This window comes from Maniola hyperantus, chromosome 23 (assembly GCF_902806685.2).
Source record: "Maniola hyperantus chromosome 23, iAphHyp1.2, whole genome shotgun sequence".
NCBI classification, from domain to species: Eukaryota; Metazoa; Arthropoda; class Insecta; order Lepidoptera; family Nymphalidae; genus Maniola; species Maniola hyperantus.
This window is the reverse complement of record NC_048558.1, coordinates 7,875,764-7,887,931: the sequence shown is the minus strand read 5'-3', so window position 1 is coordinate 7,887,931 and position 12,168 is coordinate 7,875,764. Positions and strand designations below refer to the sequence as shown.

General features: G+C 37.6%; 1 protein-coding gene across 4 annotated transcripts in view; it reads left to right on the top strand.

The window, feature by feature from the left end:
• Nucleotides 1-12,168, top strand: part of LOC117993327 (trehalase-like) — a 49,914-nt gene that overhangs the window by 598 nt on the left and 37,148 nt on the right. The window lies entirely within an intron of this gene.

Here is a 12,168-nt window from a genome sequence, read left to right as displayed (position 1 = left end):
TTCTGTTCTAACTATAACCAAGTCCTTGACTAGGTATATTGCATAATTTAATGATCCATCTGGGTATTTTAATCTTCTCTTCGTTCGTAAATCGTTATGACTGACGTTTGCTTCCATTACTATCTTATTACCCAACTGTGGTGAGCCCAAAGGAGGGTTTTGTGTTTTTAGGTTGCGTACCTCAAAAGGAAAAACGGAACCCTTATAGGATCACTTTGTTGTCTGTCTGTCTGTCAAAAAACCTATAGGGTACTTCCCGTTGACCTAGAATCATGAAATTTGGCAGGTAGGTAGGTCTTATAGCTGGCTTTAGGGGAAAATCTGAAAACCGTGAATTTGTGGTCACATCACACAAAAAAAATTAAATTGTGGCCATGAACCTAATAATTAGTATTTTCATTTTTCGAAGTAAGATAAGTATATCAAGTGGGGGTGAAAGGTCATCACCAGCTGTGCATTCTAAAACAGATTTTTATTTATTTTTATGCATCATAGTTTTTGAATTATCGTGAAAATACGACTGTAGTACGGAACCCTCATTGCGCGAGCCTGACTCGCACTTGGTCGGTTTTTTTATGTTCTAGTCTCTACTGAGGCTACTTTTGCGTATTTGATGAGGTCTTTGAGACTTTGACTATTGTTCTCAAGGTATATTTTATAATGTCTTTCACATTCTTGTAGTCATTGAATTCAATTGTTTCCGTATCAATTACAAATTCATGTTAAACAGCAGTTTATTGCAATTTTCTATATTTATCTAAGTGCAATTTATACCAGGTAGGTATCTACTCAGCTTTTAGAATGTCTATTTTACTATAGCGTAATTAGCTGCGTTAGATACGCAATCTATATCTTTCAAATCTTGCATAGCATGCATTGCTTCTTTCTGCATTTGTATTGTTTTAACTTGAGTATTTTTACAGCAATGGAATGGTTACAATGAGAATTAATCTAGTACTTTCTTATATGAAACAACTTTATAACAAATAATTAGTAATATTGTATGCATCACTTTAAAGAATAATTAGTTACATTGAACTCTACATTCTTTTGTTATATTCCTCTAACACATTTATATACCTACTAGCTTATGCTCGCGACTTCGTCCGCGTGGACTACACAATTTTCGAACCCCTATTTCACCAATTTAGGGGTTGAATTTTCAAAAATCCTCTATTAGCAGATGCCTACGTCACAATAGCTATCTGCATTCCAAATTACAGCTCGATCCGTCCAGTAGTTTGAGATGTGCGTTGATAGATCAGTCAGTCAGTACCATTTCCTTTTATATAATATAATAGATTTTTCCGTGTTTCTTGTAGGATTTTTCTAAAATTTCTTTAAATTTAAAAATAATAAGATTTGCAAAAAACTTATTCTTAAGGTCAGACAACAAGTGTCCTTTGAAATGCCTTTCACTCATATTAAGCCAGTTATAACATACCTATGAGATTATATTTTATTAACTACTAGCTTATGCTCGCAACTTCGTCCGCGAGGACTACACAAATTTCAAACCCCTTTTTCACCCCCTTAGGGGTTGAATTTTCAAAAATCCTTTCTTAGCGGATGTCTATATCATAATAGCTATCTACATGTCATATTTCAGCCTGATCCGTCCCGTAGTTAGAGCTGTGCATTGATAACCTGTGACCTGATCCAATAGTTACTGTTAAACCTTTGGTTTTTTTCATTGGATTTGTGTTCCTTTTGTGAATTTAACGCCATTACACACAGACAGATAGACAAACACACAGACATACTTTCGCATTTATAATATTTGTATAGATATGGATGGATTTCGGCTATTAGCTGGCCCAGTTCATTAAAAGAAGTGCAATTGTACTTCAACAGTGAGATCGTTTCATTTCGTACCCTTATGTGGAATGGTTTGTTACTGCCAATTGCTCTAATTCGAGGTAATTTTCCTCTTATTGTCGCCCACGGAACCATCCATTCGCTTATTGTCACTATTTATAGAATCTGGTAGAATATGCGAGAGGTAACTTGGAATTTTAATGACGAAATTGACTTAATAAGCACTTAGATTTACGAGTAACTTTATCAAATCATCCAGTATAATGTGCCAAACTAGAAATATAGTATGTGGTAGACTTTAAATACTTTATTTTATTTATTCACTAGCTTATGCCCGCGACTTTGTCCGCGTGGACTACACAAATTTCAAACCCCAATTTCACCCCCTTAAAGGTTGAATTTTCAAAAATCCTTTCTGAACGAATGCCTACGTCATAATAGCTATCTGCATGCCAAATTTCAGCCCGATCCGTACAGTAGTTTGAGCTGTGCGTTGATAGATCAGTCATCAGTCAGTCAGTCCGTCAGTCAGTCAGTGAGTCAGTCACCCTTTCGTTTTATATATTTATATTTATTAAAGTAAATAACTCGGCAACTTAACCAGAACAATGATGATACCTATAGTAAAATCTCTTGGAGATCTATCTACCTACTAATGTTATATTCTCAGAGTAATCTATACTATTATATAAAGAGGTAATGTCGTTAAGTTTGTTTGTAGGGGGTAATCTTTGGAACTACTGAACCGATTTTAAAAATTCTTTGACCAGTAGAAAGCTACATTATTCCTGAGTGACATAGGCTATACGCAGTGGCGTGCAGGTGATAGAGGCATAAATGCACTGCTTACCCCAGTTGTAATAGCTCAATGCATATTTTTCATTATGACCTGCCAGTAAACAGGTTCCTACCTAACTAATGCCTACCCTGGCTTCAAACACTGTGCACGCCACTGGCTATATGGGATCTTTGAAAACCTAAATCTACGCGGAGAAAGACGCGGGGATCAGCTAGTATGCTATATTACACGTTTTTGCACTTGACGATTGCATGTATAATATGTCCGGTGTAATAATTAGCATAGTTATTAGTTATGCAATGACATGCAGTGACGCGCCGCGCGCCGCCCAGCAGACGCACACGTGGATGACACTTGCACAATAGGTATTTGTGAGGCTTAGGTTTACCTGCGTTATGGCTTGGAAAAAATAGATTAACTATGTCTATCAATATTCAATGCACTAGGTACACATATCTATAGTTCATTCATCAACATCATCAACCGAGAGACATCCACAGCTGGACATAGGTCTCTTGTAGGGACTTCCACACGCCACGGTTTTGTGCCGCCGCCATCCAGTGGCTCCCTGCGACTAGTCTGATGTCGTGCGTCAACCGAAGGGGGGGGATACCAGGTCGCAAAATAAAAAAAGCACGTTGAAATCTATAAAAACACCAATTTTCAAAACTTTCCAGGCAAAACTACCAAATGACTGGACTACTACTGAAAAGGACAGATTTTCGTCTTGGCAATTGAGTGGAAAAGAAACACAGAAATCAGTTGCCTTGGTCAAAAGTCAAGGTCAGAATGTCGCGCACTCTGTTCAAATATACCGTATGATTCATTGTAGTCATTGAACTTTGTCTAGCCGAATGTATTAAATTAGTCGTATTGTATAGGTAGGTTAATTGAAGTTAATAGCGCTATTTATTTAGCTTTTGACCAGTTTAATTTGGGCGCGTTTGGAGCCCTCGTAGCTTTAGTTTTAAGTTTGCGTAATAATTATCACCACTATATCTTACAAGTCCAACTACTGACAATCGAAAAGAGTAATTTATTACCTACTAGCTGATGTCCGCGACTTCGTATGCGTGGATTTAGGTTTTTAAGAATCCTGTGGGAACTCTTCAATTTTCCGGGATAAAGCCTATGTCCTTCCCCGGGATGCAAGCTATCTCTGTACCTACCAAATTTCGTTAAAATTGGTTGAATGGTTGAGCCGTGAAAAGCTAGCAGACAGACAGACAGACAGACACACTTTCACATTTATAATATTAGAATGGATTTTGAATAAATCTTTTGACTTTGACTCTGACGTTGACTTAGAAGAAAACAAACATACATAAGTATTTTGATTTCTTCAATCTTGATCCAGCAGAAAGAAAGCAAATGTTTACAAAAATCGTGTTAAAGTAATCAGTACCCATATTGTAAATACGAAAGTGTGTTTGTTTGTTGGTTTGTCCTTCAATCACGTCGCAATGGAGCAACCGATTGACGTGATTTTTTGCATGGGTATAGTTAAAGACCTGGAGAGTGACATAGGCTACTTTTATCCCGGAAAATCAAAGAGTTCCCGCGGGATTTAAAAAAAAAATCCACGCGGACGAAGTCATCAGCTAGTTGGTCATAAAAGTCATAAATTATAATACAACGCGTCTAATTAGGTGGATGTTTGATGATGATGAGTGATAAAGACATGCTTGTAATAAAGGATTCCCACGGAGTTTTAGTCGCAAGCATCATCTAGTAGGTAGATATATTAAAATATTAAATACCAGTCTTGAAGCCTAGTAAAAAGCTAGGAGTTTATGAGGACGCAACGGAAAAAAACTCGAGGCAAACAAGTTCGAAGCAGAATTTTTTTAGTACCGAATCAAATGAACCCGTCTGTACAGGAAGAAACGAATTACCTATTTCTGTCTCTAATGAGAGGTACTTTAACAACTAAGCTATAAATACACGTTGAAATTTTTAAATCAGGACGGTAGTTCAAAGTTCCGTTAGATTTTATTTATTTATTTATTCAAAGTCTAAGTCAAATGATTTATTCAAAATAGGTAATAATTAATGCTTATTGATGGTCTGGTATGGTGTTAGATTTGTAAGATATAGTGGTGATAATTATAACGCAAACTTAAAACTAAAGCTACGAGGGTTCCAAACGCGCCCAGGTCTGAGAAGAGCCCACAACAAATAATATATAATATAATAATATTTATTATAGTTATACGCTTGACCACAATCACACCTGATGGAAAGTGATGATGTGGCCTAAGATGGGACGCGTTTACCAAGAAGATGCCTATTCACTCCTGTTTTAAAGATACCCGGGTTGTAATTGGTAGGAAACACATATCGTGGAAGAGTATTCCAATCCATCAAAGAAATCCAATAAAGTATCCAAAGAAAATCTTAGGTATTCGATTCGTGCATGTCATGAAAATCGATATTGTTAGAGTCATCGTCATCATCATGATCAACCCATCACCGGCTCACTACAGAATACGGGTCTCCTCCTAGAGAAAGAAGGGGTTTGGCCTTAGTCTACCAGGCTGGCCATGTGCAGATTGGTAGACTTCACACACCTTTTTTTTTTAATTAGCCTTCTTAATTATGACGAATATTCTCCTTTCCCCTCCAACTTGTGTTAAAACTTGTGTTAGGAGTAGGTACGACAATAGTGCAACGGGTGGGGTTTGAACCGTCGACCTTTCAGAATTCAGTCCGCTCCTTAACCGTTGAGCTATTGAGGTTGTTCTTTTTGAGAACATTATGGAGAACTCTCAGGCATTCTTCACGATGTTTTCCTTCACCGCGCACCGTCAAAGCAAGTGATATTTAATTACTTAAAACGCACATAACTCGAAAAGTTAGAGGTGCGTGCCCGGGATCGAACCCCCGACCTCCGATTAGAAGGCGGACGTCCTAACCACTATCTAAGGCTATCACAGCTTAGCTTATTGTTAGAGTACCAAGTGTAAAACTGAGTTTCTTGCAGACGCTTCTCAGTAGACTCTGTTTTCAAAATCGGTAATAGAGTCTCGAAATCAATACTCTACATGTCATAAGACTTGAGTCAATAAGTAGTTCAAGATTAATACGAGGAAAATGCTGGAAAGGTCTGTCCTTGACAGCTCGAACTTCATATCTCGCAGCTCCGCACTCCCGTCGTGACCACGACCCGTGTGATTGGGTTGAAATATCGACAATGAAAAAAACTCAAGTGCGAGTCCGGTCTCGCGCAACGAGGGTTCCGTACTACAGTCGTATTTTTTTTTGTAATTTTGCACGATAATTCAAAAATTATGATGCATAAAAATAAATAAAAATCTTTTTCAGAATGCACAAGTGAAGCCCTTTCATATAATACCCCACTTGATATAGTTATCTTACTTCGAAAATTGAAAATACTATTTTTTAGTGGATGACCACAATTTTTTTTGTGTGATGTAATCACAAATTCACGGTTTTCAGATTTTTCCCCTAATGTCTGCTATAAGACCTACCTACCTGCCTAATTTCATGATTCTAGGTTAACGGGAAGTACCCTGTAGGTTTCTTGACAGACAGACAGACAGACTACAAAGTGATCCTATAAGGGTCCGTTTTTCCTTTTAAGGTACGGAACCCTAAAAACAAAAATAATCGTAGTATGTACACGTTATCTACATTAAAATACATAGAAAAAGTATTTTTCAAGGTTGTACATTGACTTCTACTTCTATGGGATAGAATAAATTATGAACTTTACTTGACTCACGTTTCTGGTCTGATAAATTATACTAACTAGCTTATGCTCGCGACTTCATCCGCGTGGACTACACACAAACTCCTATTTCCCCTCTTAGGGGTTGAATTTTCAAAAATCCTTTCTTAGCGGATGCCTACGTCATAATAGCTATTTGCATGCCAAATTTCAGCCCGATTCGTCCAATAGTTTGAGCTGTGCGTTGAAAGATCAGTCAGTCACCTTTTCCTTTTATACATTTAGATTTCCATAATCGTTTTAATTTTCAGTGTCTCAAAAGATTTTCATGCAATAATATTATGTCGTCTGTGCCCTGTTTATCAAACATTACAAGTCTACAAGCTACAAGTTACAAGAACTTTTTTACAAACTCTTGTAAATTATGTTTATCAAATAATTTCACAAGACTTGTAGGATTTTACAAGACTTGTAGAACTTGTATTTTTATTTATAACACTTTATTTTTGCTAAATTGCAAAATAATTTTTCAACCGTAATAAATGACGATAAAATAGAAATTACGGTACCATAACTAGTCAAGTTATTGTTAAAAATAATTTTATTTTTCAAATAATTTAATTTTGTGTTGAATAACCTATTTGTAAAACCTGTTGCTTCTTATTTTATTTACCTATCTACTTTTATTTATTCTATTTCGGTACACCAACAGAAAGTTCCGACACAAAAAGTTTAAATTAAAAATATTACATTCTTTTTCATGAATTAAGGTTAGACTTAAAATTTGAAAAAAAGGATAGACTTTAAAAAATTTCGCTATTCGAATTACACTGCAAAAAATGGCGAAATCTGATTCGAAAGTTACAATTATTCTTCAATTAAGTAATTCGTGACAAAAAAGATATTTTATTTGGCGCATTTACTGATAAATTATCTAAAGACCAAAAAATAGCAGAGTGGAAAGAGATACTATTGCTATGTCAGTCGCTTGGACTTGTATCTGCCGAAAAAGATTATGCCAGCATACTCGTATGTACATGAGACACGTTTTGGTCAAATTTAAAAAGAGCAGCATTGATAAGTTTAATAAAATTACACCTTTGAATTATTTTATAGTTATTTTACCTATTTACTACTAGGTACTAGATAATTTAATTATTCTTTTATACAATATCATACTTGCATACAACTTGTAAAATAAATTAAGAGTCAACGGAGGCTCTCCAACTTTTTCGTTACAAGTTACAAGCTACAAGTTACAAAGGCATTTTTGATGAACAAAACCACAAATACAAGTGTGAAAAACACATGTATTACAAGTGATATTACTCGTAGCTTGTAGTTTACAAGTGTAGTTTTGATAAACGCATTCTTGTAAAAATGCAAAAATTTACAAGAGAAACGCTTGTAATACAAGACTTGTAACGTTTGATAAACAGGGCACTGGTCTTTCTCGTACATTAGTTGTAATTAGTCAAGGAACAGAGTTTTCAGCTCTTTTTGGCCGTGATTCAAATGATTACAAGTATTTCGAGTACTTGGACTACATTCCTAAGATCATCCGATTTTGCCTCAAATATAGATTCGAGCGTCACACCTTTTGGGGGTGTGCCCGGAGTATACGTCTATAGAAAAGTTGTGGGTGGGTCTCACGTGCTTTTTAACATAGCACACTATGATTTTGACAATTTTTTATCATATTTTTTTTAAAATAATTTTATAGTATTTTACCTACACTGTAAGGAAATTACTAAATAATTTTAAATGCATATCAAAAATTGCGTAACCGGCAGGAATCGAACCTGCGTCTTCTGGGTTCGCGCCCGATGCCTTGACCAACTCGGCCACGGAAATTTGTGATACGTATGTTCTCTCAGTAGTCAGTACTGAAGCGACTAACTGTTTAATGCCATCTAGTAGCGTCACTTTGCAGTTATCGAAACTACTTTCAAAGGCCCATATTACAATGAAGCTCTTTGAACGAGAAATGACATTATTAAATTATATTATGTAATTTTTTATCAATCAATCAGCCTGTTTGCGTCCACTGCTGGACATAGGCCTTCCCTAGAGCGCGCACCACACACGATCCTCTGCCTTCCTCATCCACCCACTTCCCGCTACCTTCTTAAGGTCGTCAGTCCAGCGGATTGGAGGTCGTCCCACACTGCGCTTGCCGATACGCGGTCTCCACTCCAGAACACGTCTGCCCCAGCAGCCATCGGTTCTGCGGCAGACGTGGCCTGCCCACTGCCACTTCAGCTGGCTAATTCGTCAGTCACTTTGGTTCTGCGACGGATTTCCTCGTTACGGATTTTGTCCCACAGAGAGACACCCAACATAGCCCGCTCCATAGCACGCTGAGCGATTTTGAACTTGTGGAAAAGGCCAACTGTCAGTGTCCACTTCTCATATAGACAAAACTTTAAAAGTTGAAAAAAAAAACAAATATGTAAATACCAAAATATTTAGGTATGGCCAAGTAAGTATAGTATTTCTTTCTTCTTCTTATTTGAGAGTTGATTTTTCAGCTCTCTTTTTTAAATTTAGAGTATCTGTATCTTTTTCTTTTTAATATTGGCTAATTGGCTAAAAAAGGACGGAGCATGAATTCATTTAAAGACTAAAATTTAATGCACGCTACTTTAAACAATAGGCTTTCTATGACAGCTAGGGTCACGAGGTTTGACAGCTCTAAATGAAATTTAAAACTGTCAAACTGTGTCTGTCCTTATCATATTACATTCGTAAGAAGAGGATGCGTATACTCTAATATTTACGTGTGCTCAGAATCAGTACCATTGTATTGTGGTTTAGCTGGCGTGCAAATGGAATTTTTCTTTGTAATTTTCTTGATAAAAATAGTAGAAAAATCAAAGTTATCGCAAATCATAAGATTTAAATAAAACTATCGACTGTAGATAATTGGTTATTTTTCTTGATTTAAAAGTACTGAAATGAAAACAAATAGGTTTTCTGACCAACATTTAGATCTGGAGTTATTTGGTTACTAGCTGCTGCCCGCGACTTCGTCCGCGTGGAGTTGGGTTTTTTAAAATCCCGTGGGAACTCTTTGATTTTCCGGGATAAAAGTAGCCTATGTTCTTCCCCGGTATGCAAGCTATCTCTATACCAAATTTCGTCTAAATCGGTTGAACGGATGTGCCGTGGAAGGCTAGCAGACAGACAGACAGACACACTTTCGCATTTATAATGTTAGTATGGAAGTATGGATTTCATTGCCAATTTGGCAAATATATTGGCACTAGTATTTATTTAGTAGACACTATAGTCTTATGTCTGTGGTAGCCTAGTGGTTAGGACGTCCGCCTTCTAATCGGAGGTCGGTGGTTCGATCCTGGGCACGCACCTTTAACTTTTCGGATTTATGTGCGTTTTAATTAATTAAATATCACTTGCTTTAACGGTGAAGGAAAACATCGTGAGGAAACCTGCATGCCTGAGAGTTTACCATGATGTTCTCAAAGGTGTGAAGTCTACCAATTCGCACATGGCCAGCGTGGTAGACTATGACCAAAAAACCATCCTCACTCTGAGAGGAGACCCGTGCTCTGTAGTGAGCCGGCGATGGGTTGATCATGATGATGATAGTCTTGTAAGGTAAAAAAGATTCCGACGAATTGAGAACCTCCTCCTTTTTTGAAGTCGGTTAATGATATAACCCCCAACGATTCATCGTAAAGCCAATATTTGGAAGGTATACTAGAACTGGCTCCAAGATTGGCCAATAACAACTTGTAATCATCCAATTCATCGGTAAATAAGTTTTATGGAAAAATCCCTGTCATGCTCCACTATAATGCCAATATTTGGAAGTGACTAGAAATACTGGCTCCAAGGTTGGCCAAAGGTAACCTGTAATCTTCCAATTGATACATCTCGTCCAATTGTCTGGTCGTAACTCCGGCGGCGGAAGAATACACTTTGCAGTTCCGTATTTGGACGCCTGCTTGCCGCTGAAAGGCAGTTTTGCACACTAATCATCATCATCATCATCATCATCATCTTCACCATCACCATCACCATCATCATCATCATCATCATCATCATCATCATCATCATCATCATCATCATCATCATCATCATCATCATCATCATCATCATCATCTTCATCAACCGATAGACGTCCTATGCTGGACATAGGTCTCTTGCGCTGCCTGAGTCCAGCGGCTCCCTGCGACACGCTTGATGTCATCTGTCTCACCTAACCCGGTGCGGGATAGCGCGGGAGGTGCGAGGTCGGCATTCTAGCATCTTGGGACCCCAACGTCTATCTAGTTCTATTACGTTTTTGCAGCTCTGTTATTTTCGGGGTTCCGTACACGAAGGGTGCCAACGGGACCCTATTACTAAGCTCCCGCTGTCCCGCACATAACTCCGAAAAGTTAGAGTGAGCTGAGTGTGCCAGTGAGCTGTGCGTTGGTAGATCAATCAGTCAGTCAGTCAGTCAGTCACCTTTTCCTTTTACATATAAAGATTTCGTCGATTCCGGATCATCTAACCGAGAGAATTCCCTCACTCTAGTTCACTCTGTCAGTAGTCAGTGATAATGATGATGATGATGATTAAATGAACTGTGCCAAAAGCCCAAAACAAGCATGGTTTTGATGACATCATTGCTACCTTAACACTCTGTGTTCTATGCATCATTGTCATGATACTGATTAGTGATTATGTCAACAAGTAATGTGGCGCCTCACACCGGTTGCCGAGAGGTGCTATACACAATGTTTCCTTCTGCCAAAGTGCTGGACCACTGGGTCTGAAAAACTAAAATGTTGCAACCGTATAATGCGACTTTGTAAGTGGTAACGATTTTGTCAGGGAATTTCTCGGGTTGTAATTCCCTCGCATGAAATGCCAAAGCCACATAATTTAGTGTATTAAAGTGTTAGAGAAGCGTAGATGTGTTACTGGCCGCCGCGTAGATGTGCTAGACTTAGGGTCAATTCATACTAGCGTAGAGTCGCAGCGAAACGAAGCGTCAAATTCTTCACAATTAAAGCGAAGTTGCAAGAATGCGTGCGTGTTCGCGTTCACATGCTTTTACATTTATGTAGTGAGACGAGTGACTTCGTGTTGATTCCCCGTAAAGGCGCTTGAGTGCGCACGAACGCGTGCATGCGACTCAAAATGGTTAACGCCCATTGAGATTTTTGCCTCTATCACTATCATTTATAATTAAACATAATTGTAATCTAATTTAGTTACTAACATAGTTAATAAGGTCTACTGTTACTAACACATTATGGATGAAATATCTGAAATAAAATAAATAATTAAAAAAAAAAAACGATTACCTACGTAACAGATAGAGCGCTATAATAATTATTATTCTTATTAATTATTATTATTAGCGAACCGTATCTTAGTGTTCAGACCGTCGCGTCGGGTGCGATCCCAAGAGACGGGTGCGATTCCTGCCGGTCCGCAATTTTTAAAATTATTTAAAAGTAATTTTATACTAATTTCGACAGCTTCAAAGAACAAGATTTTTGTTCTAATGACCCATCTAATAATGTAGTCAAAACTTTTTGTATTGGACGAGTTCTGCCTAGTCTTCTTACGTGTTACTCAATTATGACTACTGATGACTAGATGAAATATAAAACTCTGCTTAGCTGTAGGTCTGACCGAGCGCAGTCTATATTTATTGCTTCCGTTTTATTTTTAGTAACTAGGTAGCTATTTTATGGATGAGCGTTCCCGTAAATCTAGGTGATCTAATCAGTTCGTTCCATTCGCAGAAATAGGTACATTATTTGCACGTGCTATTCTAAATATTTACAAAGAAAAGTTGACTGATGGACCGACTGACTATGCCCGGTTTCTGAGTACT